General features: G+C 40.2%; 2 protein-coding genes across 6 annotated transcripts in view; both read right to left on the bottom strand.

Annotated features, from left to right (window-relative positions):
• Nucleotides 1-6,390, bottom strand: part of Znf326 (zinc finger protein 326) — a 204,810-nt gene extending 198,420 nt beyond the window's left edge. The window contains exon 1 of the mRNA XM_087213064.1: nt 6,290-6,390. The gene's annotated coding sequence lies outside the window, so the exon portion shown is untranslated. The remainder of the gene's footprint in view (nt 1-6,289) is intronic.
• Lrrc8d (leucine rich repeat containing 8 VRAC subunit D) overlaps nt 1-23,277 on the bottom strand; it is a 120,762-nt gene that overhangs the window by 89,309 nt on the left and 8,176 nt on the right. Inside the window, exon 1 of one of the 5 annotated variants that reach the window (XM_087213062.1) lies at nt 6,290-6,415. The exons of 1 other annotated variant lie outside the window; for it this stretch is intronic. The gene's annotated coding sequence lies outside the window, so the exon portion shown is untranslated. Of the gene's footprint in view, nt 1-6,278; nt 6,416-23,277 lie in introns of those variants that run through there. 3 more of the 5 variants (XM_004841301.4, XM_021255409.2, XM_021255408.2) reach the window with 3 other exon arrangements.

The raw sequence follows: 23,277 nt of genomic DNA, 5'->3' as shown, positions 1-23,277 counted from the left end.
ACAGGCAGAAGAATGACACCCAATGAACTTAGAACAGACTGGAGCCAAATAAAACTAAAGAAAACCAAGCTGAAACTCATGAAATTTTCCCAGTAATAAAGAGACATCTATAATTAACAGGATTTCAAGAGGATGCATCCATGTATTACAGCACCACAGCTCATAAAACATTCATTCAAAGCCATAACAGGCATGTACATCACAGCTCTAAAGTACAAATACAGAGCACTGAAGAAAGAAAAGCCTTTAAAGTGAGATACCATCGTCTTGTATAGAGCATCACATGTGAAAGGGAGCCATAACTGCTAAAATACAAACAAACCCCCCAAAAAGATGTAATGTTAGGAGTAAACTGTCATCAAATAAATCACAGAATGTTTATAGATTTCTAGAAAATACATTTATACACGTAAAGAGATAACACACACAAATAAGGGCAAGAAATCTGTTTAAAAATAATGTTGGTGCTGAGATATATCTCAGTGGTAGAGCACTGGCCTCATATTTGCCAGACTCTTTGGGTTCCATCCTGAGCACTGCAGAAAACAAAAAAACCAAACATTTTTGAACTTTTAAAATTGTATTACTGTATCAATCATGATAAGATCAAGCTATATAATGTACAAATGTACACATAACCAGAATCATGCTAATAAGATGAAGTTATATAAATGTACCTGTAAAAATTTAAAACAATGTATATCAAAGACCAAGGAAAACACAAATCCACTGAACAAAATATGCACTTAGATGCTATCAGTAGCATCAAAAAATCTGTGGGTAAAGAGTGGATTATTTGATAAATAGTACTGGGGAAGATAGCTCAAAATATGACCAGTTGTCAGGCCTGTCATGCCAGCACTCTGGGAGGCTGAGGCAAGAGACTGCAAGTTCAAGTCTAGCCTGGACAACTGAGCAAGATCTTGTGCAAAAATTTTAAAAGGGGCTGGGGACATAGCTCTGTGCAAAGCCTCTGGGGTTCCATTCCAATTACCAAAGGAAAAAACAAAGTTGTTATTTAAAAATAATATTGGATTAATATTATCCAAATGATAAGAGTAAACCTATAAGCTAATAAAAGCCCATTAATAGTGAAAGATTTCTTAAATGACATCATATTAACATTTGATTACGTTAAAATGAAAGATTTTTGCTGTTACTAAAAGCCCTCACAGTTATCAGAGAAGTGATGTAATCAAAAGAAGTATTCATGATATCTAAAGAAAACAAAGGATTAATTTCAGAATCTATAAGGAATGTACCAAATGCTTTCAAGGAACTTCTCTCAAGAAAAAGAGACTCTGGGCTGGGGATGTAGCTCAGTGGTACCGCACCTGCCTGGCAAGTTGAAGGTCCTGAGTTTAATCCCTGGTTCTGCAAAAAAGAAAAAAGAAAGAAAAAGAGAAAGAGACTCAATGGAAAAAGAGGCAGGCTAAAGATATGAAAAGAAAATTTGTGGAAAGGAGAAATTGAATAAAGGAAAAGATCTTTAGAAAAAGGGCAAGATTAAACTATGAGCTACAACTAACATCTACTGAGCTTACAACAACTAGGAAATCTGTTAATAAAAGAAAAGGCATGCTGTTCTGTTAATGGTATGAACTTGACAACAATCTATGCAGTCCTAGTAAAATTAGTACGCATGCATGCTGTACTCCAGTAATACTGCTTATGAGCAACTGCCTCAAGATACTCTTGTGATCCCAATAAAGGTTCTACTGAAAAAATAAATACAATCCACAAGAAGGTCAAAAATATATATAAAAATGTTGACTCTTTCATGTCCTTATTTCTAACATCTGCATGTTGTCTCTGTTTTAATCTTTGGTGAAAAGTAGGTAAGACTAAACCAGGATTAGTCCTTTTCATGGCTCAGGTGACTAACAGAGAAAGCAAAGATACACTGAGGGCAATGTTTCAGGGTTGTGAACTGCAACATATGGAAGAGTCCAGGCATTCTTCATGTGACTTGATGAGTTACAATCCATGCCTGTGCTTTTTTTCTGCACTCACCCCAAGTTTCTGTTGCATTGCCAAACTCATACTAAGCTGAATACAGACCGAAGAGTTGTAACAACAGGCATGAAAACCAGAGACAGGTTCAGTATGAACTTCCATGTTGGTTTTTTCCACTGCAGCATGGGGGAACACAACATCCTCCCTCCCACACACTTACCACAACTGTAAAGGTTGAATGGAAAGCCTCTTTCAGCTCCTAGGAAACAATATAAGACTGGTGGTAGTGATGGTGATTTTACAGCTGTTGTCAGAGTCCTGTCAAACACAGGATGGGATATTCACAGAGCACTGTTGGGGAAATGCTCTTAGAAAAAAAATCCCGTTATCCATGACTCAATAACTGCAAAGATTTCAAAGTTGACCAGGAAAAACAAGTAACCCAGAAACAAGATTAGATCCAAACTCAGGACTCTGCACATCACCAATTTAATGTACAAACAAAGAAGAAAAACTTCACCTGGAGGACCAGGGATGCAGCTCAGTGGCACAGAACCTGCCTGGCAAGCGTTAAGGCCATGAATTCAATTCCTGGTACCAAAAACAACAACAACAAAAAAACTGCACCTGGAAATATTTTATAACCTGATGGGAAACATCCTTTATATGTTAAACAGCATTTCATCATTTTAAATCTGGGACAGTTGTTTTATTTTAGCCATAATTTGCAACCTGTCAACCTTGGGATACTGAGAGAGGTCTAAAGGTTCAATCCCTATCTTGTAACAGATATGCACTATTACTTTAAAAATACAGAAGATACTGTGGTCATTAATACAGATCCAGTTGAGTAATATTAAGTAATGTTGTCACAAAAATACATGCATTCATTAGAGACAAAAAGCAAAACTCTAGTCAGATGTCGTGGTACGTATCTGAAATCCCAGCTAATTGGGAGCCTGAAACAGAAGGATTGAGTTCAAGGCCAGCCTGGGCAACTTAAGAGACCCTGTCTCATAATAAAAAAATAAAGAGTTAGGGATATAGCTCAATGGCAGAGTGCTTGCCTAATGTGTGAAGTTTCTGGGTTCAGTCTCCGGTATTCTTCCTCTAAAAAAATTTTTTAAAGTACAGTAAAACTTTAAGATCTTTGAGAATCATTGCTTTCCAATGATAATACAGTAATTTTTACTTTATATATACATGAAAAAAGAAAAGGTTTTGAAAAAAAATTTGTATTTACTTCCATTCCTAATCTTTTCTTGGCCATTAGTTTTTCCTTGGCATTTAACATCAAAGCTAGTTACCCTTTCATTCTGAGCCTCTCTGATAGAAGACCTGGCTACTTTACAAACAAGTGCAACATACCAGTACAGACAGAAATGGTGGTGCATTATGTACTAAGGAAACATATACACATATCATTTGATTCCTCCCTTAGCAAAAAAAGAACATTCATTTTACCCCTTTCCATCCTTTTTTATTTTCTCCTCCCCTGATGTTTAGAACAATATTCTAGAAAGGGAATTACAGATCATTAAATTATTAAAGAGAAAATAAATACCTTATCCAGCATTTCCCCATGAAAATGGACCCAATTTTAATTTATATTCTTCTAAATACAACATTAAAAGTCTTACTAAAGAGGGTCTCAACTTTAAGCACTTCAAGCACTTCCAAAGTAAGAAAATAAGCTTATATCTATTTAGGAAATATTAAAATATGTAAATAATATTACAAAAATATTTACTATATAACTTAAACTTACATAGGTTTGTCCACGCTTTTCAGTATGTTAATTTCTTGGTGGGTTATCCCAAACTGTGTCTGTGTGTGTAGGTATGCATGCTGGCAGTAGTGGTGGGATATGGGGAGAGCCATGTATGTCACTTATTAGTTTATTACCTAGGAAATAAACCATCCTGAGGTAAGCCAGATGTGTCTTTTTGTTAATTCTGCAAAGTTTTCCTAATATGACTCCTCAAAATGTGACCTGCTCACTAAGACCTGACCAAAGATATCTGTAAATTAATATTATACCATTGAGTTTTGGCAGCAGAACACAAATCACATTGATTCAAACACAGCTAAATCTAGTCACAAACACAGAGGGAAGTATAAATTTTAAGCATGGAAAACAAAACAAACAAAACCCTGAGCTCAGGGCCATGCCTGAATGGAGAGGATCGAGAAAGGACCTGAAGACAGGGAAGTCCAAACTTGTCTGTCAGCTCTCCTGGAGCCAATGGCAGAGGCCTATATGAATCAGCACTGCCATCTCTTCCTCAGGTAGCAGCTTTCCAGACTATAAAAGAGCCCAGGACTATAAATCCAAAGACCTGTGCAAGTCCCAACATCTCTGTTTAGTAATAAGGCCATGACATCTTATCAGTCCTAGTTCTCGCTCTCGATAAACTGAGTAAATGAATCCTATTTCATTATACTGTTCAAAGAAGCTACTAATTTTAAACAAGATACAAAGTATATATATTCTATAAATAGAAAATGATAAGCTAAAAGTCAGTATTATCATTATTGGGTTAAATTCGACTAAGATGGCAGTAGATACTGTTCCTAAGTAGAGGACAGATTTAGAGGAAACACAAAAATCTACTGTATCTTAGAGCAGAGCGCAGATGCTGAAGAAAGTCCTTAGTTCAGTAGACCAGAGGGCAAGGACTACACCTGGTATAAAAATAAAGCAAGACACTGCTTCTACTGGTAGTAGAATTCAAAGAATCTGTCCTGGGGGAAAGTTTAGCTCAATGGTAGAGAGCTTGCCTAACAGTAAGGTCTTGGGTTCCATCTCAGTACTGAGGGGAGAAAGAATCTTTCTTCATGATTTGACACTTTTCATCTTGTGATATATCTGTCAAGAGGCATAATCTTTAATCTCACAATTAAATTCAAACTTAAGTCCATGTCTGTTTGTCTAAAGAAAAAATAAATTGCTCAGTTCTTATAGTATACCTTGACTGCTTATTTGCTAATATAATTATACCAATTACTGATATTACCATAATGCTCAAAGCAGCTACATTCTAAGAGACTACAGTTCTGAAGGACTCTGGAACAATGGGATCTTATAATTTAAATTATTTCCATACTGTTGTGGCAGGAAAAAAGGAGAAGATGGTACAAGTATCAGCCTACTTCAGTACTAAAGATGTTCCTTTCAAAGCAAAATTAATTATGCAGTAAATACATTCATTATAAATTTTTTAGCGTTAAAATATAGTCATCATCCATCATGAAATTTAAATTAAATGAAGTAAAGGAGCAGAGCACATGAAGTATTGTGATCATGCACTTTCCTCTGTGACACATAACTTGCTCATATCACTTCTTACAAAACAGTGAGACGCTACTTTCATATTGTTCAAACATTTAATTTGTCAATAAACAGATTCTTCTGAACCATTCCATTTCCTTTGTGTCCCTGCCCAAGAACGATGTTTCTTCACCTTAGATAAATATTGAAGAAGTAAAATAAGGCCTTCACTAGGGCAGAAGTAGTTGGAAGAAAAGACCAGCCAGGGAAATGAAAAAGCAAAAAGTCTGTAGCATTAACCAATCCTTGTCCTAGAGTTTCCTTCTCCTGTGACCACTGGAGCAAGATATACATATGAAATTATACTCTTACCTGGTGAATTTGAGAAAAGTCATTCTCAATTTTACTTTGGTGACAGATGGAATTTTATAAAGACGTCTGGTTCATACTTTTAAAGCATCGTCTGTCTCAGCATAGAGGAAATCACAGAGGAGTTAACAAGCCAGACACCAGACTAAACACCTCAGAACGCACCGCTGTCCCTCATTTCTGGTGCCTACCTTTCTGGTGTAGTTTTGTGTCTGCATCACTAATTCCCTCAGTTTGTGCTGGCCTGGCTCTTCCAAAATAGAAAGCAGGGAATCGGTATCCTTAATGTTACAGACTGGAAACTAAGATTCTTCTTTCCACCTTACATGTTACCCATACAGGTCTCACTCTCTTCCTCCACCCCTACGTCCCCAGTGTCACCCTCACACCAACCTCAGTAATACTCAGTTGTTTCAGGCCTTCCAGAACATCTACGTGGACAACCCCCGGCCAGAGAGGAACAAAGAGCGGCTGCTCTAGGCAGCAGAGAGGGTGGTGAGGACAGCTAGAGACTCCTGAAGGACACGCGCTGGCCGGAGCTTCCCGCTCATGCCTGACACACCTGGGCGGCAGTGGCGGTAACAGTCTGGCAGAGCCCCTGGGGGAGCCGGCCGGCAAGGCTGGCGACCTACAACACCCACGCGGCACAGTGGCAAAGCACAGCCCGTATGTCCGCACCCACCCCGCGTGCACCTGGACCCGGCGGCCACCCTGCTCCGTCAGGGCGCTCTCGGGGACTGGGCTTCGGGCGGGCTCCGGAGGCTGGGACCGCGGCGCGAGACTTCACTCCTCCATCCTGGGACCCCGGCCGTGCACTTCCTGTTTGAAAGCACAGGGGAAAGGAAAGCAGTTGCAGTTTGAGCCGGTAGCGGGAGGCGCGCAGGGGAGGCCGCGGCTCACAGAACCCTGGGGGGCCCGCGACCCACCCGCCACCCGGTTCCTGCCCGCAGCCCGCCTGGTCGGCCTCCCCGGCCGGCCACCTCAAGTCTGCCGTGCACAGCTGCGCGGCCCTTCCGCCCCGGCTGCTGCCCGCTCCTCCTCCAAGCACCTCCATCAGTGCAACCCGCGCTTCCTCCCGGAGGGCGCCCCGCGAGTCTGCCTCTTTCCTTTCCTCATCCCCCCCACTCCAACCCCAGTCCCTGCCCCAGCAAAGAAATCGCCTCCGGGAAGGTGCAGAGACAAGACCAAGCCTTTTCAGGGGAAGTGGAGGCTGGATTTATCCAAATTTTTAAAGTTAATAGCCACATCCCAGTATATCCACTTCAGCCAAGCAGCAGAAAGAGCTTCAGGATGGGAAATTACTTGTCTCGTGCCTCACTGACTCAAAAGAGAAAACATGCATACTGCTGCCACAAACTGAGCTGTCACGAACTGGAGCGGAGAGTAGAAATACAAAAGTATTCTACGTGCCTCCTAGGGTTCCATCCTCAGTGGGCCCAACATTCACCAAATTCCCCATGTCTTTGAACACATTCTTCCAGAAAACGATTCTTTCCCCGTGTTTAAAAGTCTGGGATTACATTCATTTTTTTGAACTCTGACTTAAGTGAACTTCACAATAGTGTTAAAAAAAAAAAAAAAAAAAGCAAACATATAGTTCAAGACTGCTACATGTAGGCTCCAGGAATTGTAACCTGGTGCTCTTGCACCCAGAATCTACCAGATTAGGGGCTCTTAGAGGACTGTCTCTGACAAACAGCTCCTTTTATCATCTAAGTTCTGGCCTGAATAAACCATTCTTGTTCCCAAATTCAAAATGAAGGACAAAATATAAAGAATAATTATTCTAAAACGGGTGTGGTTGCAAAAGCTTGTAATCCCAGCACTCCAGGACACTGAGGCAGGAGGATTTTAAGTACAAACATGGCCTGAGCAACTTAGCTAGACCTAGTCTAAAAATAAAAGGCAGTGGATATAGCTCAGCACAAAGGCCCGGGGTTCAATCCTCAGTAATACCTCTAACTCCTCCAAAAATATGAAAAGAAAAAACTATTCTAGATAAAAAGCTAAATTATGTCTGAAATAGTAACTGGCATATATTATGTTCTTACTCAGTGCTAAACAGCGGCTCATTTTAATCTCCCCTTGGTCTTAACATTTTCCAATAGCTCTGTAAAAATCCTATTCCCATATTCCCAAATGAGGAAACAGGGCCAGAGAAGTTAAGTAACTGTCCTGATGTCTCAGTTAGAAAATGGTCAAATGGAGAGTATCTGGGCCATTTCCTTCATGCTTTAAGTTTCTAAAACAATAGTGAATTCTAGGGAAAAAGTTAAGTCTAGCAACCATCTGGGATCCACTCCTTCATCTAAAAATGATCCGACAATTCACAGGCTATATCCCCTTTGAGCTGGCTACGTTCTTCACCCACCTGATTTGTATGTATCTTGATAACTGAAGCCAAGGACACAGCACTCTTTCTGTTACCTATTACTGCCTCCATCAGCCTTTTCAGAATTACTTGATGGCAAAAGTTCAAAAGGTTCTTGGATAGCCACTCATATGCCTAGGTACAAAGTCTGTCCAGTTCAGAATCTAACCAGCTGACTAACATATTTGTTCTCTGAATTCACTTTTCTCGAATACATTTGTTTTAATAAGGCAAATGCTGTTTGCAAAAACAAATGCATGCCCTCAACTTTTAGTAGGAAGGTTGGCAATTTCTCATTTTCTGTTTTCTTCTATCAGACATGGTGGCACATTCCTGTTATCCCAGCACTCAGGAGGCTGAGGCAGGAGAATGGAGAGTTTGAAGCCAGCCTGGGCCATATACAGTACTGTTAGGAGCTATCAGCCACCTGGTATAGCCCAAAAAGCAGAACACAAAGTAAAAGGTGGCAATGGTGAGCCTGAGCAAGACGAAATGCATCTCTCCTGCCTTTCCCATCATTCCACTAGGGCGGCACAAACTACAGTTGTGGAGGACACAGATGAAATTCAAGAGCACTGCCCTGTTGGTATGGAGAGGTGGGCAAAAGGGACACAAGAACAAGTGAGAAGCACTCCTATCCTTCAAGCACTCACAGTCTAACAAGGGCTTCCTAGAATCTTCCTGATGGGTCTTAGCATCCTTTCAGGGCCTGCTTAGTCCACCTGCTTACTTTTCTCAGTCTCTTGTTTATCCTGGACCTATCAACTCTTCATCTCTCTTGATAAACTCTTTTGACATCTCGTTGATTCTCCCCAAAGAACTGCTTTTTCTTTTTCAGCAAGTATCCAATGGGAGGGAAAGCTCAAAGAAGGGCATTTAGCTCTACTCTCACTTAAAAAAATCTTGTCAATAATTACCATGTTCTTAAGGACATATTTCTACTCAAAATACTTCTTGGTATTCCAACTTTCATTTCTGTTATTCATTATAACCCCAAGAGTCCAGAAGGACAACCTCTAAAGAAAAATAAAGGTCTTAGGAAAAGGTGAAGGAAATGCATTTTTTTGTCTTTTGGAACTCATGAGATTGAACTTTCAAAAAAAATTCCTTTAGTTCTTAAATTCAAAGTCATTGAGGTTAAAAACAGCCAAGAGTAAACCATCCCTGTTTTGCCCTAGCACTGTGCTGATCATTTTTATACATGAAGTTTGTACCTGTTTAACAGCCAGCAAAATTCAGACATGCAACTACAGGGAGTGGAGGAACCATATTCACCTATGCCGTGTCCTTACCTGATCTTAATACTCTCCTCTGGAGCACGGCCAACTATAGGCTAAGTGCAACCCCATTTCCCTCTTAGGATCCCTATAACTAAAACACTATAATTAAAACATACATAAAAATATGTATTAAAGGGCTGAATGTGTAGCTCAGTAGTGTGTGCACACACAAGGACATGGGTTCAGTCCCCAGTGATACACGCATGCACTCATTCCGGGCATACATCCCAGAGTTACAATTTGGAAAACACCTCACAGTTTGTGATATGTTTCCTAGCCCCCCACAACCACAAAGCTTAAGCATCATATCATGCTTCCCCAAGGTCTAACTATTCTCCAGCTTCTATGTTTCACAGAGAAGTTGTTTCTTCCTTACCACTGCTGAGTAGGAAAAAAATTTAAATCACAACTTTTATCAGGAGAAAAAAGTATGCTCTTAGGTGGGCTTAAATCATGCCAAAAAAGTTGATCTTGGAAGAATTTGGGGGGGATTTCTTTGAAAGTCTCTACTCCCTAAATACCAAAGTCCATGATACTTGGCAACATTGTCAAAGCCCTTTGAAAGGCTCCAAATTAGTTTCAGGCTAATAAATTTATCTACAAAAACAAGGCTGTTTATCTTTTTCATCTTGAAAGAGAAAGATCTTGAGCCAAGCATGGTGGCACACTAATCCTAGCACTTGGGAGGCAGAGGCAGGAGGATTGCCCTGAGTTGAAAATAGCTTGGAATAGTGAGTTCAAGGCCAGCCTGGACTACATAGCGAGACCACATCTCAAAAGATCAAAAAGAGAAAGATCTTACTTTGGAGGTTAAAAATGTTTGCCACAAGATTTCTCCGTGTGAACATCAGAACTCTGTCATTAATACAGATGGATTTTTAAAGCAGGAAAATGAAAAATGACAAGCTGTCTGGTTACCTAAGAGATGGCCTCTCTGCACTAGCAGCCTTCACAACACAATGTTCTTGTTTCAGCCTTCACTTCCAGGGTAGGTCACATACCAGGATTTTCTGGGATGAAGGTCTCCTGGCCTCAGCAAAACGTGGGCACTGCTTTCAAGGAAGCTCTTCTCAGAGCCAACTGGCTGGGCTGACTGGCATTTCTCCCACAGAGGGTGAGTAGTCATCTTCCAAGAGCCAGAACAAGAGCCATCTCCCATGGCAAACTGTAGCACGAGGCTGCAAATCAGCTTCATAAAACACCTGCCCGCAGCCTCACTTATGCTCTCTGTTAACACAGAGCTTCCTGGTTTTGAGCAAGCTGAGAAGGAAGGAACTATTAAGACTGCCCATTGGCAAGATGTGCAAGACCCAAGTCACAAGGCAATGTGGGTCTGCACTGGTCTCCCAGGCTCAGTGCCTCAACATCCCTGGCTTCCAGAGGCATGTCATGAACCTTGCACTGAATTACTACCCTAATTCCACAGAACAAACTGTCACTTACTCTGCCTCCCTGAATTCTCAGAACTGCCTTTGCAGGGAAGGGCCATATTACACCACAAGACTCAGGGGCTCCCAGATGTTAAGTGATTTTCTCAAAGCAATGGGTAATGGAGCTAAAACTCACCCTGGATCTGTTCTTCTGCTTTTTAATTAAAGAGAGATGAGTGGGTGCATTATGGCTATGGATTTAGTCTGTGCTACATAGCTTTTACTCAGAAAAACCTCACTTTGAAAACTTAGCCTTGTGAAGTTCTCTTTTAAATGCATCATGCTATCTCATCATGTTGTTATGGTTTAGTACAATGTAAAGTATAAACTGTATTTTGCAATGGGCTGATTTTAAATTATAGCAATATAAGTACATATAAATCGGGTTAAATATGCTTTTGGGCTGTAGCATTTTATAAAATAATTAAATAAGAGAGATCCTCTGGTCAAATTGTGATAGACAAAACCTTAATATAATTTGTTCAAGTTTACCCTGTGGTTTTTTCAGTTAATATATGTCAAGTATACCATGTTGGCTGATTTACTGTATTTTGTAGGCATAGTATGAAAAAAGCCGGGTGTGGTGCCACACGCCTGTAATCCCAGCATTATGGGAAGCTGAGGTAGGAGGATCACAAGTCCAAGCCCGGTCTGGGCAACTTAGCAAGGCTCTGTCTCAAAAAATACATACATTGGGCCAGGGATTTAGCTCAGTGGTTCCGCTGCCTGACTCGCAAGTGCAAGGTCCTGAGTTCGATCCCCAGTACAAAAAAAAAAAAAAATATATATATATATATATATATATATATATATATATATATATATAAAACAGGGAGGGAGGACCTGATGTACTTCAGTGCAAAGATCCTTGGTTCAATCATCCCCCACAAAGACAGAGAGAGAGAAGGGAGGGAGGAAGGAAGGAAGGTAAGTAAGTTTGGCTAAATATGAACACACACAACTGAAAAATGTTTAAAATGTTCCTGTATAGACAGCTAGTAATGAACAGCCTTGAATTATTTACTGACTGTTGATCATGGTACCACAGAGACTAAGCACTGCCCTATAGTACATTTTTCTTTGGAAAGCATGTTTTGTCTGTTTATCTTCTGGTGGGTACCTCTGGTTCCTTCCTTAAAGAATTGTTTTAGTTTTCTTTAGGAATTTTCATTTTAAAAATAAAATATTTTAATGTCCAACAACTGAATTGGTAGTAACAAATCTAATAAATGCGATGTTTATTACTATGGAAAAAATGCTCTTAAAAAATGACTTTAAGAGCTGGACATTGTGGAGCACACCTGTGATCCCAGCACTGGGGAGGCTGAGGCAGGTGAATCACCATGAGTTCAAGGTCAGCCTGGGCTACATTGTGATTTCATGGCTGGCCTGAACTACATAGTGAGACCCTGTCTCCAAAAACAAAAACAAAAAATGACTTTTAGGAAGCCAGGTATGGTGATACACACCCAAAATCCCAACACTCTGGGAAGCTGCAGGAGGATCACAAGTTCAAGCCTAGACAATTAAATGACTTAGCAAAACCTGTCTCAAAAAAAAAAGAGAAAATGCTGGGATGTACAGCTCAGTGCAAAGACCCTGGGTCCAACTAAAAATACATACATATCTGGATAATACATATTTGGAAGTAGCAAAATATAGGAGCTGGCAGGGAAAAAGTCACATATCACCATCTTTAGTACATCAATTGAGTTATCCACTATAACAGCATTTAATACTAAAAATACAATTCATGAGTAAGGTTGCAAAATTGGATCCTTTGATTTTCATCCCCTTTTCTTTGCCTTATAGTGGGATGCTATGGAAAACAGGATGAGAATAAAAAGTACCTAGAAAATCTAGAAATTTTATTATAAACTTTTGAAAGCTATTCCACTTTTAAACTAACCCTAGTTCAAAACATGGAAATCACTTTACATGTATCAACTCACTCATTACTGATTATCTTGATGTTTTTTGGTCAGGAAACAGACACAGAGATCTTGATTTCCCAAAGCCACACACAGGCAGCCTGCTTAGCCAGACTCTACTTTTAACCAAGGTTTTTTGTTTTGTTTTGTTTTTGAGACAAGGTCTGTCATTCAGACCAGCCCTGAACTCACTATGTACCCCAGGCTGGCCTTGACCTTGAGGTGAACCTCCTGCCTCAGCCTCCCTAGTGGTGGGATTACAGGCATGCACCACCACCCCCACCCTTAACCAAACATTTTTATTTTTGTGTGTAAGTAAAAAAAATTTAAAAAATTTATTCTGATTTATTTCTCAATGTATAGTTCAATATAACACCAGTTTTGTTTTTGTTTTTTGGGTTCTTTTTAGGTATTTTTGGTACCAGGGATCAAACTCAGGACCTTGCGCATGGTGAGGCAGGCAACGGAACCACTGGGCTAAATCCTTGGCCCTAACGCCAGTTTCTAATGGCAAAAATTTAGTTCCACTGAAACTCCATAATGCTACAGAGAGCTACTACTTTTTCCAGGAAGGGGTAAACAGCTGGAAAGAGAAAGCATACTTTCTAGCAGCATGGCAACTTAAACCACAGACCTGATAGAGCTGCTGTAACTTTTACACTAAAAATGGCAGGAACATGTATTAAGTTGGTGACAGAAGTAGAAATGGGGAACAAGACATGAACACCAAAAGTGCACTATATATACTATAAAGACAGACAAACCAAATGTATCTATAAGGGTTTTAAAGGATAACTATAGAAAAGGGAACCAAATATTTTATTCAAATTTTTTTAGAGCCTTTCTGTAGAGGTACAAATATATATATATAAAAATATGTTTTATACAGATGTTTCTCAATTAAAGATGGGACCAAAGCTATAGTTATAACATACAGCCGTCTTTTGTAAGACTATCCATCTGAATTTTCAATTTCTTTAAAGTTAGTGGATTAGTTTCCCAAATATTACCTGACATCTTTTTATAGATATAAATCAAGTAGGCATTGTCTTTTAAAAGGGTGTGTAGGATATTTCTAAGATGCTGTGTATATCAAACTTATGACAAGCCCCCAGTAAGAATGATTATTAAAAACATATCAAAAAGTTGGATTTTCCTTTTCATAGTAAATATTTTGTGATTACCAGTTGGTAAGTACTGAAAATGCACAAGATTTTACTTCACAAGTACTTTTATGTTAAGCTATTTTGATCTTCTGTATATGGCAATAAATCTTCATACGTTGTAACCATTAGTATGCATTTTTTTACAAAATAGGAGATTAACACTAATAATCACTATGTATAAAATAAAGCACACAATTATTTTGGTGATTTTACAAATTGCTTTTTCCAGGTGTAAACGCCACAAAAATTCCTAAAATACAGAACACTGAAAACATTTGAAGTTTGACATCTGACTTTATAGTATTTCCATTTTACCCTGAAAGATAACTTTAAAAATATGACCATGTTGGAACATTTCACTTTGCTGATATAAAAAATTGGTAAGTGTAAGAAATTGTTTCACTGATACGTGGGATTTCTGCAAATAGTTCTTTTTTTCTCCTCCAAATCATTAGAAAAATGTTCGAAGATTAAAAAACAAAATAAAATGTGTGGTGGTCCCTAAACTATTTTGAAGGCAGGTAGCTTAGTCTAACCAAACATTTTAATACCAATGGGACACCTGGATTATGTTTGCTTCCTCCAGAATGAAAGTTAATGAGGTACAGTGCCATGAATATGGCAAAGGGATAATAGAAGCAGCTCAAAGATTTTCCTTTTTGTAACAATAATATAACCACTGGTTTCAGGGGCAATAGATCAAAAGCTTCTGGAGGTCAAAGATGGAGAGCCTGGTACACACTGCTGAATAAATGAATATTAAAAAGAAAGGATTCCACACTTGGGAGGCTGAGACAGGAGGATTGCTGTGAGTTCGAGACTACATAGGGAGTTCAAGGCTGGCCTGAACTACATAGTGAGATGCTGTCTCAAAACAAAACAAAAATAACAACAGAAAAAAAAGAAAGAGAAAAGAGATTTGTGAAATGGAAACACCAGGAAGATGAGCTGCTTCCTCACCTTGACCAGAATTCTTTCAAGGCTCCAGGACTGCCTGGCTTGGATAGGAGTGAATTAGCAAAGGAAGAGAATACAGTGAACCCTGTGTGCTTGGATCTTGGTAAAGCAGTGGATACAATGTCTATGAAATCAGGACAGCTAAATCAGCTGAAATTTACATGGCTACAAGAACCACATAGCAGTTATACAGTTATGGAGAAAAACTACTGGCTATATTTATTGTACTACTATGATGAAGAAAAAAGCCAGGAGGAGTAAGTATTCGATTCTTATTTAAAGTAACTTAGAAATCATTCACACTGTTATAATCAAGTTTGAATATAACACTAATTTGTAAGGTGTGAAAAGGGCAAATGAAGGTGAGCCAATGAACTCAGTTAAACTAACAGAGAAGTGAAGAAAAAACAAGTTCAGCTGCAGTTTTGTGTTCCCTTTAATTTGCAGGGAGGGGCTGAGAATGTCCCTACCTCTAGACCTGAATTGCCAAGAATGAATTAAGCAAAAGGAACCTGGATGTTTAAAATGTAAGCCAGGCATGGTAGCAATACATTGTCTGTAATGCTAGCTACACAGAACCCTGAGGCAAGAGGCTCACAAGTTTGAGACCATCTAGGCAACATAGCAAGACCTTGACCTAACACAGTAAAACTTTAAGATCCAAGCATCACAAAGATCATTCAATTGTTCTATATAACATAAGGAAAGTTCCACAGAAATAATACTCCTTTCAACAAAAAGACTTGGTTACAAAACCCAAAGGAAAAAAAGGGGATCAAGGACTAAATTTTGGAGGTTAGAGGAAGAAGTCAGTGGTGTATGTCTAATCTGGCCCCACTACAAGTATGCCACACAGGAAGAAGGTCATGAGAATAGTTTGCAAATACACAAACCACACGGAAGGGGGAAAATAGAGAGCTCAGACTTGGACTAACAGTATTTTTTTAAGCATAAATTATAATTTTTAATTTCTTTAATGTTGAGAAATAGTTTCTCCCTTGGTAGAAGTGTTTATCTTCCCACCAAAAAATTATACTTTAAAAGTTAGCAACTGATGTAAAATTCAAGACAGAGGAGTAAGGCAGGTCTGTAGCATTTGGGGAAAGTGACCTATACTCAAGCTGGGTCCTGGAAATGAGCAAGCAAACATCACACAACTCTAAGAGACTGAAGAAATGAAGTAACAGTTCTGTAGCCAACACGTAAGAAAAGGATCTTTCCTGGATATGGGCTCAGGGATACCCTGGCAGGCTGGTTTAAGCTAGAAGAGCATGTTTCTAGAAAATAAAACTGAAAGAAGAATATTGCATAATTAAGACTTTCTAATATGTCACCCTTTCTACTCTAAATGTAATTTATACAATTTTATTTTTAAAAGTAAAGCTCTCAATATGTAGAAAATACAGGAAAAGAGTACCTTTGGGCAGTGACGGCAAACCTTTTAAAAACTGAGTACCCAAACTGCAACCCCAAACCCACTTATTTATCTCAAAGTGTCAACATAGCCCCTCTGTGCACTGTTATCCGATGCTTGGTGGCTGGGGCAACTTGGCTCTGGTGCCAACAGAGAACGCTCTGCATGCCTGCTGTGGCACACGTGCCATAGGTTTGCCATCACTGCCTTTGGACATCTGTAGAGTTACTGACAATAAAAATAGCAGCAGCTAACATTTGAGTGTTAACTATGTGCCAGAAACTCTTGTATGCATTTTATATAAATTATCCTCACAACTAACTCTAGCAAGTAAATACCAGTGTGTCTTCATTTTATAAAAAGTTAAATAGGGCCGGGGATTTAGCTCAGTGGTTTCGCTGCCTGCTGCGCAAGCGCAAGGACCCGAGTTCGATCCCCGGTACCAAAAAAAAGTTAAATAACTTTCCTGGGGTCCCACGGCTAGCAAGTAGCCGAGTAGGATTATATCCTAGGCAGTAGACTCTAGAGTTCTCTTTCTGAGAGACCATCAAGGAAGACAGACTGCCAAGAGTGAAAGCCTTTATATCCTACTTCATTTTTAGTAAAAAAGAAAAGAAATGTAGCAAAAAGCTTACAGATCAGAGCCACACTACCTTTTTGACATGAAGAGGGAAAATGGATGTGAAAAACTTCAGTAAGTGACAATGATCTGAGACTATTGCTTATTTACAGGGAATAAAAAGAGAACTATAAACCCTAAATATCCCTAGGTTTGATGACCGGCCCCTTCTGAGGTAATGACAAACTCAAAACTAGCCTCAACCCAGACTCTTATCCCGGATATCCTAATGCCCCCAGGAAACCTTCCCACACCAGGCCACACCCAGAGCCACCTGCAGGCCTTTTAGAACTTCACAGGCTCCAGGAGCACATGCTTGTAATCCTAGTCCTCTGGGAGACTGAGGCAGGAAGATTGCAAACTCAAGCCCAGCCTGGACAATTTAACAGTTTAGTACTAGGGATGTCACTCAGTTCAATCCGCAGTATTGTGAGTGAGTGAGTGAATGAATGAATGAATGAATGAACGAACGAATGAATTTCCCAATCTCCACTCTGGTTCTAAAGCATCAGAGGAATAAGGGCTGTGTGTGCTCTTGGAATCTGCACATTAAGAAACTCCCAGGTGACCAGAAGGTGCCATCCTGTGGGGAATACCCCTGCTATAATAATTCAACCTAGCCCAACACCGGAACTACTAGTCAGAGATCAGAGCAAATCATTTCCCTTCTCAAGAACCTCCAATGGGCTGGGGATTTAGCTCAGTGGCACTGTGCCGGCCTCACAAACATGAGGTTCAATCTCCAGTACCAGAGGAAAAAAAAAAAAAGAACCTCCAATGGGGTAACGTTTGTTCAAAGGCAATGAAATGCAATCCAAATTGCTTAGCAGGACACTCTCAGCTCTCTGAAACCTGTCCAAACTACTCCTCCGGCATCCATTCCTCCTGCATCCCATTGTCTGTCATAGCAGCACTCCCAAAACACATCACCTGCTCCTGTCTCCACTTTGTTGCCCCACCGTTCCTTCAGCTCTCCCAACAATCTTCTACTGATCACCACCCTTCTCATCCTTCAAGCTTTGTGTATTAGCTTTTCTGTCACTGGGATACATACCTGACACCCACAATTTAGAGGAAAGGTTTAATTCGATTCATACTTTCAGAGGAACTCAGCTCCAAGAGAGGAAAATCATGGTGGAAGGGCAGCCCTGACAAAGAGACTTAGTTCATGATAGTCAGGGAGCAGAGCAAGGGGACAGCGCCAGAGAGGAAGGGGCCAGGGGCCATATATAGTATCCACAGACACAGCCTCCATGACCCACTGAGACATAACCACGACTGACCTCTTAGGGTGGCTCCCAAACCAATCAATTGGTAGAATTAAATGTAGCCACTATACCCTGCTCAAATTATCCCTGATCTTTACAATCAAAATCATTCTTTCCTGCTAGGCGTGGTGCCGCACGCCTATAATCCCAGACCCAGGAGGCTGAGGCAGGAGGATCACCAAGAGTTTGAGGCCAGCCTAGGCTACAGAGCGAATTCAAGGCCAGCCTGAACTACATAGAGACCTTGTCACACACACACACACACACACACACACACACACACACGAAGTCTCTCTTTTCTCTGGGAAGAAGTCCAAAAAATATAGCTCATGCAAGAATATGGTTTCCCCTTCAAACAGGCATTATTTTCCCTTCTCCAGATAAAATTTTTAAGTCAACCTTTAACTGAAATGTAACATAAGCACCCTAATAGGCTCCTATGCTTCCAGCCAGCCATTCCCCAAGACAGCAGGGGCATTTCTTTCTCATCTTTCATACTGTGGAGAGAAAGGCTTAGGTACAAAGCTTAGCTCGTCCAGTTACTACACTGTAACCCTGGACAGGTTATCTAAACACATTCAGCCTCAATTCTATAATATTTAAAATGGGACTCTTTCACACCTGAGGTATGAATAAAACACAGAAAGTGGCCCACTGAGAACCACATAAAATGCACCAACCTGAAAGCCATGGTTATTATTATTAACTTTTGTTTCCCACCCTACTGAGTGTACCTCAGATATGGAAAATGCTCAAAAAGCACTTGATTTTTCTCAAGAAAAAGGAAGCATTTATTTTCAAAGTAATAAACAGCAACTTCTGAAAGCCCTTTCTCCTTAATTTTGTTGTTATGAAGGACATTTCATATTATTTCTATTGAGAAGCCATCTCTTCATTTTCCTTTTTTTCCTCCAAAAATCAATGTATAAAATTCTAAGGAACAAGCCCTGTCAGTGTCCCTCCTACTCCAGCAGGCTTTTTTCTTTGAACTACAGTGACTGCCTACAGCCACAGTGTCGCTACCCAGAGAATCGCCTGCTTCATCCTTATAACAAACAGCACTTTGTTGGCAGACTGGAGGCAAGCCCAATGTAGGAAAAGGAAAAACCAAGGAAAAGGAGTTAGGGCCAGAAATGGAGTCAACACCTACACTCGATCTACATCACAACACAGGTAAGAAGAGGACTGGAAAGAATGGAGTTCAGATCAGCACAAACCTTCCCCACTCACCTACCTCCCCACCCACCTATAGAAAATGCATTGCAAGACTCACAAAGGCCCGCTGCCCAAAACACACGGTCTTTCCTGTTAACAAAACACTGTCATACATACTAGCACCTTACCCTCACCAAACCAAGTGCATCACCATGATTATCCTCCCCCAGCCGTTTACAGCAGATGAAACCTGTAAGATTAAGCCTTCAGAAAGCCACAGTCACACATCAGGACCAAAATGCAAGTCCTCTAAGCTCCAAATCCCGGATCTGCCTCACAGCCCTCCATCAACTGTAAATGGCAATTTAAAAAATGCTCTTGGAAGCTTACCAGATGCATTTCTTGTAAAGGTAAAGGTGAAACAAGACAGGTTTTGTGCTCTTGAAAACAATTCTGGTGCCAAGGATGAGGGCTGTCATAGCAATAAGGTTCCAATGACAGCCCTCATAATGATCAGTCCAGTATCTTAGCACAGTGTTCCAGGAAGGCCCTTAAATTAGCTCTCTCTTCCTAGATGGAAACTGTCTTCACAATTTCATTTGCTTATTGTTTTGGGGAGGAAGTATTAGGGAAGGGGTATAATTTTAATTTGTTTTTAAAATCAAGCTCTGATTCTGCTTTTAAAACTGATATGAAGCCGGGCGTGGTAGCACACATCAATAATCTCAACACTCCAGGAGGCTGAAGCAGGAGCAATTTAGCAGAACCCTGTCTCAAAAAATTTAAAAGGGGCTGGGGAATGTAGCTCAGTGTGGAAAGCAAAAGAAATTTCTAAAGGAAATGTGTGGTGATTATTATGACAGCCTAGAAAGACCAAATATACACAGATACTAAACCCTCAGTTGCTTGGGTTCAAACCATAACTCTCTGCCACTTAACTACAATTCAAGCTATGTGACCTTGAATCACTTGGCTGTTTATGGTGCCAGGGAGGAACAGCCAGACTGGAAAGCCAGCCTTGGTTTCCTCTGCTACAAAACAAGACTATTGTGAAGAGTAAAGGAGCTAATACATATGTAAAGCACTCGAAACTATGCCTGGCACACAGGCATGCTCCGTAAGCATTTCCTACTATAACTTCCAGATGAGTCAGTCACCTGGTAGGATTGGGTACTTTTTAAAAGTATACTTTATAAGAAAGTTAAAGGAGACTTCTTGTTGAACTTGTTGATCCATAGTGCCCCAAACTAGTGCAAAGAATATTTGTAAGTTTCACTTCCTGATAGGATCTTCCAGGATTTCCATCTGTGGACTAAAGTCCCTAGAAGGACAAGTAGTGGAATTTGAAGAATTTTCCTTCTTTCCAACAACAGTGCAAGGAAACCTGCACTCATTCTCTCAATACAAGTCAGTTTCTAAGAGCAACCAACAAAGATTCTTACTGTAATAAACTAAGGTAGGTGCAAACTTCAAAATGCATTTACTCTAAAAGCAATTAAAGTGTTAGAAATCTAAAGCCACACCAGTTGAAAGACACAACTCAGCTCACACCATGGTGTCAGTCCTAGAGACTGGAATAAAACCTGATGATGCATCATAAGGTTTCTCTCCCCCAAATTCTGAAATTCCAGGAACAATGAATAGATACTTGAGATGACTGAGAGACTGAAAGATTTTTATTCTCAGACTAGGATTCGAGACTTGGCTAGTACAGAGATCTGTTAAAATACTATCACCACGCTTTTCTCTTTTGAAGAAGGCATACATACAACAAATTATAATTCATATTAGGACATTCCCAAGGGCAGATAAAACTACAGGAGCTTTGGCCTTCTCCAATACTGGTATGAGATTATGTCCTGAATAGGGACACTGACCAAATGGGGGGAAAGGGGCTAAAATACATCAGATGTTGTTCTCCAAGCAGAGTACCCAAGAGCAAAAGCGGCCCCAGTGTCACCGCATGATAGGGTGGGGGGAGGGAGGCACAGGTCCAAATCCACCTTTCCCTGGAAACTGTTGTACACATCCTCTCAGACAGCATCATGGGGGGGAGGGGGGTGGTTTGTACTCTTAACACAGTGCGCCTTCCACAGTGCTTTCTTGGTTTACTTTTGGCCATAGGCTGCCCTCTGGACTACCCCCACCCTTTTTTCTCATTCCATACTCTCCTTTCTGACCCAAATCCTTTCTCTCCTTTTTCATTCTAATTCCTTTCTGCAGAAGTCAAGACATGAATTAAAACGAATGCACTAGGAATAGGAAAGGAAGAGTATTTATTGCCTTTCCCACATAGATTCTGCATCATATCTAAATACTCCTCACGCTGGGTGTGGTGGCACACACCTGTAGTCCCAGCACCTTGGGAGGCTGTGGCAGAGAGAGTCCAAGTTGCAGCACAGCCTGAGCAATTTAGTGAGAAGCTGTCTCAAAATAAAAACTAAAAATACATACATATTCATTGAGTCTGTTTTCTCTTTCTTCCTTGCCTATTTGCTCCCCAAACAATTTCAAGATATGAGCAAATCTTCTTCCCTTACCTTCTGGGAGCTGATCTCTACAAAACTACAAGTGGTTCTTGTTATTTTGCCACTGGGCCCATTTGAACCCTGAAACTCATACTCTGCAAATTCTCCCTGATCCTCGGGCAGGATAGCCCTTTGCAAATGTATCCACTACGGCTGTATCCTCAACTTAAAGCTTAGAAATTATTACCACTCCAAGTACTGGGGTTCTGGGATTTTGTTCTGCTCTGTGCGTGTGTGCCTGTGTCTGTGTGTCTGTGTGTGTGTGTGTGTGTGTGTGTGTGTGTGTGTGCGCGCGCGCGCGCATGCGTGCAGGGTACAAAAAGGATAAAATCATTTTGATTTGATTCTACTGAAATTGACTTTTTAAAGTATATTGTGCTTTTATTCAAATGCTATGCTTCCATTTACCTGACCACTTACAGAGCAATCCATCTCTACAGGCCTAAGCTGACAGGCTGTATCTAGCCCACAAAGCTATTTTGTTTAGTCTACAGAAGTTTTTATTTCAAATGTTGAACTAGCCAACCTTTTAAAATCAGATTTTACATAATAATCCAGATTCCAGGCTTATGGTAAAAAATCTGGCCCTTATTTTCACAGGGCAACCATCAACTTCTAAACAGACCCTCTGTAGGCAGGATCTCCATTTTCTAGTTTAGCCCAGAGAACTTCCGGCTGTTGATTCTATCCCGAGGTTAAGTACTAGATGCCACGAATTATCTCATATGACTCCCACTTCTGGTACTGTTTGGTATATGATTGAGACAGATATTACAAAGTTTCTGCTTGGTAGAGAATTTGCCAGACTGAGCTGGGTATAGTACCACAAACCTGTAATCCCATCACTCCAGGAGGCTGGAATAGGAGAATCCCAAGTTTGAGCCCAGCCTAGACAACTCAGTGAGATTCCATCTCAAAACAAAATAATAAAAAGGGCTAGAGACGTAGCTCAGTGTGAAGGCCCCACCACGACCCAAAAAAAGAATTTGCCAGGTGGTAGGCTAGGGTGTGGCTTAGCTCAGTGGCACAGTGCTTGCCTACTGTACATGAGGCCTGAGGTTAGATCTTTAGCACAGCAAAAAAAGAAAAACATAAATTCCATTAACTATAAAATTTGGTGATGGCTGGTTAGCTCAGCTGGTTAGGGCGTGGTGCTAATAACTATGTAATCTGCCACATACAAGTAACTTTTAAGGAAAACAATTTAGAACTAAGCAAAAGAGAGAATGTTTTATAGTAGAAAAATATTTTCAAAGAATTAAAGAAGTATCCCCCCCTCTTTTATGTATGTATAAAAAGGGGGTAGAGTTGTTTAAGATGTATAATTATAGCCCACTTCCCAATGTGCATTTTATTATAGACTGTTAATATGAAAAATATTAATAGAAAATTTAACCAAATGAATTCACGCCACTGAAATGATTATACTTCAGTATAAAAATTCATAAATAGATTCTGAATGATACTGATTCTTTTTTTTACTTTGGGGACATGGGAAATGATTGTTTTTACTGTACATATTTGTGATAGCATTTATTCCACTTAGACACAACTCCTTAGCA

The sequence above is a fragment of the Heterocephalus glaber genome, unplaced genomic scaffold (assembly GCF_053883595.1).
Source record: "Heterocephalus glaber isolate CG9 unplaced genomic scaffold, H.glaber_assembly_v1.0 deba00001442, whole genome shotgun sequence".
Lineage (NCBI taxonomy): Eukaryota > Metazoa > Chordata > Mammalia > Rodentia > Bathyergidae > Heterocephalus > Heterocephalus glaber.
Note: the sequence above shows the minus strand (reverse complement) of the source record. Positions and strands in the feature narration are given on the sequence as shown.